Source organism: Benincasa hispida, chromosome 1, assembly GCF_009727055.1.
Source record: "Benincasa hispida cultivar B227 chromosome 1, ASM972705v1, whole genome shotgun sequence".
Classification (NCBI taxonomy): Eukaryota; Viridiplantae; Streptophyta; class Magnoliopsida; order Cucurbitales; family Cucurbitaceae; genus Benincasa; species Benincasa hispida.
Genome location: NC_052349.1, coordinates 43,001,205 through 43,009,174, shown reverse-complemented (window position 1 = coordinate 43,009,174; position 7,970 = coordinate 43,001,205). Strand labels below are relative to the sequence as shown.

At 31.3% G+C, this 7,970-nt stretch overlaps 1 long non-coding RNA gene across 1 annotated transcript; it reads left to right on the top strand.

The window, feature by feature from the left end:
* Positions 1–6,676: 6,676 nt before the first annotated feature.
* LOC120070062 lies at positions 6,677–7,444 on the top strand. Its single transcript, XR_005479778.1, has 2 exons — positions 6,677–7,023; positions 7,124–7,444. It is a non-coding gene; the product is annotated as an uncharacterized LOC120070062 (long non-coding RNA).
* The last annotated feature ends 526 nt before the right edge of the window (positions 7,445–7,970 follow it).

Below are 7,970 nucleotides of genomic sequence, written 5' to 3'. Positions count from 1 at the left end.
TAGTTTTGTTAATTGAAGAGTTAATTAACTAATTGTTTAATGTCAATTATAAGTCTTATATATATACAAAAGAAGTTGATATAAACTAATTGATTTTAAATCGTCAACCAATATTTTTAATTTAAAAAATTTCTATGATTATAGATTAAAACTAGAAATACAAGTTTACAAGATTGTTTAGTTGAAAAAAATTAACTTATTTTATTATTAATCAATTAATTAATATTTTTTAAAGACTAGTTAATAATTTTAATAAATAATTTATGATGTTAATATATATTAGAAAAAAGGGATTGAAGCAAATATAATTATGGTCATGTATATATATATTTTTAGAATGATTATGGTTTTCCATATTAATTCATAACAATAAAATATATTATTATATTAGCATTACTAATAAATTTACTTTAAACATATTTATAAAAATTAAATAAATTAACCAATATCAACGAAGAAGAAAAATAAAAAAAATAAAAAAAATAAAAAGTAAAAGAGAGAAAAAAACATCTATTTTGATGCTTATGAAAAACCTCACTTGATGGGAATACGAAAGGCCTTGGAATAAGATATTTCGATTTCTAAGGTTAAAAACTTGTACCAAACATGGTGATAGAATATCATTTCTCATTCTCATCTTTTATTTTGATGAATCAAACGGGCTATAAAATGCATAATCGAACTCCAAGATAGGCAAAATACAACTCAATATAGGAAAACAGAGGAAATACAACGGAAAAGAGGACAGAAGTTGAAAGAGATGACTAAAATCTGAACTAAATTAACCTAAAAGAGATAAAAAATTTATAGCAGGTCGATAGCGTCATGCTGGCCCTAAAGAGCATTGCAATCTCAAAAAGCCTCCATGCTCAGAGTGTTGAGCGACACTGCCCTGATGATCATACTCAAGTGCGTTACAATACTATGCTTTTGTCCAACAGCACTGTGAAGCATCAACACTTTGCATTGTAATGTTGGTTCTATGGGTATTTTGGTAATTTCCTCCTCTTTGATCCTATTGCTAATTTAAATCTCCAAATGCTAAATTTTAGGTATGTTTTTCACATGAATGTTTGATTCTACCTTCTAAACTAACAAAACCTACAAAATCATCACATAAACATGTTAAATACTAGAACTAGAACGAGCCTAATTTAAGTTGAGTGAAATATCATTTTACAGGTGCTTGACATGCGCAAGTGCACATGTTAGATTATAATATGGTTAAAATGTCGTTAACCAAGTATCGTTCTTAGGAGATCACACTCAAAATTAATTTAGCGATTCTAGAATTGTGTTGACTTCATTTAAGGATTGGAAACAAGATGAGTGATAATTGCAAACTAAAAACTAAAGAAAACAAGGATTGAATCTCAAAGATAGAAAATGTTTCATGGCGTTGATTTCATTGTTCATTTCATTAAATCATGCCTAGGTTTTATGGAATTTTGTGTCATTCATGTGTTTAAATCTAGAGACTATATCTTGGATTACTTTTTTTCGAAAACAATCTCTTTCTCATGCAATCCTAATTGATATTACTAATGTCTTGAAACCAAGTTAAGAGGCATGACATTAAGCAAAGTCATAATTAATTTTCATTATTAACCTATTATTTTCATTATTGACCTAATTATTTTCACAATAATCCAATGTTATAGATCTAGTTAAATACACAATATATCAAATTGAACATTTAACTTAGCATACATTGATAGCCAATCAACATAAAAGAAAGTATAATAACATTGAAAAATAATCAATTCAACAATATCCATACAAACTCTAAACACCACTCAAATCCATGAACAAGTTCATCAACATCTTAAAACAAATAAGTCCAACTACTCATTGTTATCAAAAACATATTTGCATACACTTTAACAACCATATAAAGAATAAGTGAAAAGAATAGGGAAAAACTATTATTGAAGGTAGATTCCAATTGTTGAAAAACGTTAGCCATGCCTTGATTCACTCCTTTGGATGAACGAACGACTTCCAAGCACTCTCCTCACCTTATGACCTCTTCATTGCAGCCAAAACTCTCCAAAATTAGATGTGATAGACAGATGAAAATCATAAAATAAATATGAAAAAGTTTCTAAATTTACTGCAGCATCGTGATGCCGTCATGCCTTCTTCTACAGTCTTTAATTGCAATGTCGCAGCACTGCTCCCTAGTGTTGCGGCGCTGCCCAAAACAATACTTTAAACACCACTCAAATCTATGAACAAGTTCATCAACATCCTAAAACAAATAAGTCCAACTATTCATTGTTATCAAAAACGTATTTGCATATGTTGGCTTTTTGGCTCTTAATCTCAAATTAAGTAATTTTAATTAATTAATTAATCAATGTTTTGATGATAACAAACTCATTTTTTAATTACTGAAAATCTTAGTATTTTAATATATCCATAAGTGTAGAGCTCGGAACAACGATTCCAACACCTCTTGAATTACTCAAATCGGAGCTAAAACGAAGACGATATGACCGAAACAGATCTATAGAAAATACCGTGGTGGATGATGTGGCATAACCAGACCATTTGCATATAGACATGTGATAACATATTGGTTGAATGGTGGATCATTAAGAGATTAACATATGATGGACTTTTGATTTTTGGATTGATTTAAAAAAAAATTGAAATTAAAAAAAATTGAAAAGGAAAATAAATTTAATATTATTTTATGTTTGTGTCTAACGACTAGTTTTTTACACATGGTATATTTTTTATTTTTGGATGACTTTAAAAGAATGAATTTAAAAAGAAAATGAATTAAAAGGAAAATGAATTTAATATTAATTTATGTTTGTGTCTAACGACTAGTTTTTGACACATGGTATGTTTTTTTATTTTTTGGATTAATTTTAAAAAGAAAATGAATTTCAAAAGAAAATGAATTTAATATTATATTTTGTTTTTTAGTTTAAAATCTCCACCATTGATTTTTCTTTTTCAAAATCCAATGGTCCAAATTAATTGTGGTTTCTAAAAATTTTTCCATCTCTATATAAACTATCTTCCTCTCCAAATTTTAAACCAATAAATTTTACATTTTATAATCCTCCAAAACTCAAAAGTTCCATTGTTGCTCTAAGTTCCCAATTTTTTTTTTTAATCTTATCCTTGAGAGGGTGTTATTGTATTATGAGAATAAATTTGTTGAGTGTTAAACTTGTAAATCCATTGTAGTGAGAGTTGTATTGTGTACTTAAAAAATTCTAACATTTGTAACGGTTTGATCTTAAACCGTAGAAAGGATCGGGTTTGCTCTTGAACCCGTAAAAGGAGCAATGGTGTAACGGTTGGGCTCTAATCCGTGGAAAGAATCGGAAAGATTTTAATCAAATTCCCAAGAGGTGCTTGGGGAGTGGAGTAGGTCGAGTTTGACCGAACCACTATAAAAATTACGGGGTCTTCTTCTCTAACTATTTCCTTTTTATTTTTGCAATTAATTTAAGCAATTTATTGTATGTTTTAGTTTGTTCTTATTTATTTGCTAAAATTTGATAGAATTAAATTATCACATTTTTTTCATCTTATTTGTTGCATAAATTGAATTTTTCTTATTATTTATAAAAAATGTATTAATTAGTTTAATTGGGTTAATTTAGAAAAAAAAGTTTAATTAAACCTTATTCATCCCTTCTAGGGTTGCCATATCGATCCAATAGTATACACTTTAACAACCATATAAAGAATAAGTGAAAAGAATAGGGAAAAACTATTATTGAAGGTAGATCCCGTTGTTGAAAAACGTTAGCCATGCCTTGATTCATTCCTTGGGATGAACGAACGACTTCCAAGCACTCTCCTCACCTTATGACCTCTTCATTGCAGCCAAAACGCTCCAAAATTAGATGTGATAGATGGATGAAAATCATAAAATAAATATGAAAAAGTTTCTAAATTTAATGTAGCATCGTGATGCCGTCATGCCTTCTTCTGCAGTCTTTAACTGCAATGTCATTGCAGCACTGCTTCCTAGTGTTGCAGCGCTGCCCAAAACAATACTCTCAGGTTTGGGAGCTGCAACACCCCCTTTTCAACACCTTTGTCCCTCTTTCCTTTCCTACTTTGTGGAGTTAGCCCATTCTTGTCTTAAGGTGTTCATGGGTTGGGTTGAAAGACTTTTTAGACCCAACTCAATTGTTCAAGTTATAAGTTCTTTCAACCCAAATAACCCTTATTAAAAAATGAACCGAACCGAGCTATGAAATATTTGGGTTGGGTTGATTCAGATTAATCGGGTCATTTGTTTAAAATTTTATTATAAAAAGAAGCACAATGTAAATATGTAAAAATCTTATTTAATTATTTTCATATATTGAATTAAGATTAATAACTTAATTTCAATTTAAATAGTGAAAATTTTCTTTCTAAAATGCAAAGAAACTATTTTAAGAATTGTTGAAAAATAAATTATTCAAAAAATATTGGAATTAAATGAAATTAAAATCAATATATGTATAAATAATTGTGTTATAAATAATAAAAAAAATATATTTTAAAGGTAATAATAAATTTGGATTGGTTCGAGTTGGTTTGGATTATATTAGGTGAACTCCTGAACCAACCCAACCCATAAATTTTTCATTTATTTGAACCCAACCCAATCCAAAGGAGTTGATAACCTAACCCAAACCGCGCGAGTTGGGTTGGGTTGATCGGTTTTTTCAGATCATCGAATTTTTTGAACACCCTTACTTGTCTTTATTAAGTAAAAAATGAATTATTTTCCCTCTATTGAACTCCAAATCTCATTCTTTTGTTCAACTCTTGAAAATCACTAATAAACAATATCAAATTTTTAATATTAAATAAAAAATCTAAATTAAAAGAAAAATAAAACACTTTTCAAATACTTTTCAATCGTATCAAGCGGTTGTTTCAAACAAGTATCCTATGTTCATAAATTTTAAGAAATTAATTGATTATTATGATATCAAATTTCCTTTGTCGTTTATATTTATTTACTTTGGTTAATTTATATTGCAATGGATACAAAAGCTTTTGTTCTATCACAAAAATAATACAATAAGAGATATTTAAAGGTATGTGAAGAAGATGGAATATGAAAGTGGCTCTTATTTTTCTTAAAAAAAATGTAAGTAGCAAATTGTTCAAAAGCTTGGTGATTTGCACATGAAGATCTTAGATTCTAAGGGGAAAAAACAATCCAAAGAGACCAACAAAAAAGATATTACATTAAAACAAATGGCCATTTTGGTGTGATTTGCATCCATTATTGTTTTACAATAAAGCAATCACCACATGTATTTCTTTATACAACTAAAGGATTTTCCTCTCTTGGACATTCAAACTTTTTATGTGGATTCTATATGTAATGTGTCTATTTCCCACTCACACTTTGCAACATATGTGCATCTTAAAAATATATATGTTATTCTAGTTCTTTTAATTTTAATTTATTCCTTTTGGTCTCATTTTCACTCCTTAAAAGTTTGCTCTTGTTCATTTTGTTCCCACTAAAGAAAACTTTTGAATTTATGACCGTAGCACACTTGTTTGCAATCCGGCATGTGGTAGCTGTGGAAAGTATTTGAAAAGTGCTTTATTTACCTTTAATTTAAAATTGTTTTAACTTAATATTATAAGATTTGATGTTGTTTGCTAGTAATTTTGAAGATTGAACAAGAACGAGATTTGGAGTCAATAGAACGAAAATGACCCATTTTTGCCTAATAAAGATATGAAGGGACTAATTCCACAAAGTAGGGAAGAAAAGAGAACCAAAGGTGTCAAAGAAGGGGCATCGTGGTCTACACGTGGTGCCCAAAGGAGTTGCATTTTGAGCAGCATTGCAATGCTACGTTTATAACTTGCCTAATTTTTTGCGACAGGGTCCTCACAATATAAAGCGTGTTGTGACGTCGCACCATTTTTGTTGAAAAATTTTCCAATTAATCCTAGGGTTTCTAGTTGTCCTTGACATTGAATTTTAGAGACCTAGAGAGTGTTTTGGTTGCAAAGAAGAAGGCATAAAGTGAGGAGCGTGCTTGAAGGACGTTTGTTAATCACAAGGTGCAAATTAAGATGTGGTTAATGATCTTCAACGACAAGGACACTCATTTATAGTGGTTTTTCCTTGCTCTTTTCAATTTCTGTAACACCCTAAGCTATCATGTAAAATTTTCATGATTGTTTGGATAGATTGGAATGCGAGATTTAAATAATTGATTAAATTAATTTTAATTAATTGGAATTTAATTTGGCACGCGAATAAAAAATTAGATTATTTTATTTAGATAATTCAATTTATTTTTGTGGATGAAAATTTAAAATAGTTTGGAAGGAAAATTTGAAATATTGGATTTATTTGGGTCATGAATAAAAGATTTTGGTTTTTTAAAGAAAAGAATTAGGATTTTGGAGTTCAAAAGAATGCGGAATTTAGAGAGGAAAAGAGAAAGTTGGAATTAAGGGAGGAAAAGGGAGGAGGGAAAGTATCTATGAAGGAAGTGTTGAGGTTTGATAGGAAGGGTAAGTTGAACCCTCGATTCATTGAGCCATTTAGAATCCTAGAACGGATCGACCCTGTAGCTTATCGACTAACCTAGGTTTTTTTATGTTTTCATGTTGAGAATGTAGTAGTGGACCCATCTCATATTATATGCAATTAAATTAAACACTTTCTCTTTCCCTCGGTACTCGCACGTAACCCCTCCCCAAGTTACCTCTTCCCCGTTTCGCGTAGAAGGCCAGTCGCGTGCCTCCCTTCTTCGCTGGATCTGATCACCGATTCGCCAGACCCACGCCGTTGTCCTTCAAGTCGCGTGCCTCTCCTTCTCGCGTCCGAAGCCACCAACACCGTTTTTGTTTTTTTCATGCCAATCGTCGAAGATTTGCGCCTAGCCGTCCGCGCCTCCCCTACTTTCACGAGCACCGCCAGATTTGTTCCACGTCGTTTCTTTCTACCGGCTTTAGACGTTCATCCAGTCGCCATTTCTTGGGTTTTCTATCGGATCTTGAATTTTTGTGGAGTTTTGGGTATGTTTTTGTAAGTTTGGTTAAAATATTAGATTAGTTCTTGAGGATTAATGTCTACCAATTCAATGTTTGATACCTTCTATGTTTGGATTCTTTCTAGAATCAAGAATGGAAGGTTATTGAGGTGTTGTCCATCAATTTTGAGAACGATTCCAACACAGTTTGGGTAAGTGATTGGATCTTGGAACTGTAAATTTTGGTGTAATTTGGGTGATTGGGAATTTTGACCTTAGGTGGAAATCCTAATTGTGGTTTATGACTTAAGACTTGGTTTAGTGATCTTTTGGGCAAACACAAGTTAAAGTTGATCGTGTTGAGGTTGATGCCTAAATCTCGTAGGGTCTGTAGTTTGTAAACATGTGTATGAACAAATATTTGTGATGTAATAATATGAGATATTTTCTTCACTTTGTCTATGAAATATGAGATATTTTAGTTGCATTAATCACAAACCAATAAACTAAGATCCCTGGTTATCGTTGTAACTTAAGCATGTATGTGGAGACATACAAGTGGATCGTGCCTTAAGTGATAATTGAAATAGTCTGTAGTATATGGATAAAGGAGGGAAACTCTATCCTTGTGACACTATGGATACGACCCGTTTTGTAGATGTTACACGTGTTGTAAAGTGCTACAAATGGTCTGATTCTGATAATTCATGTGGAGACATGCGAGCGGGTATCCTATACAAAAGAGTTTATATAAGACTAGACCACGAAATGTTTAGTCTCATTATATAACGCCATTTATGACAGAGACTTTCATTTCACTAGGATAACCATAGGTAACATGACCTTAATCCTGAGTGAGTTGGGAACTCCTGCCTATGAGGGCGGTCCTTTGATTTGCATGGGTGTGAGTGGTCAAATTGTCGACTCAAACCTACCACTTCGAGGATTCGTTTGATTGGGGAGCTGGGAACTCAGCTATATAAGACGGAATTC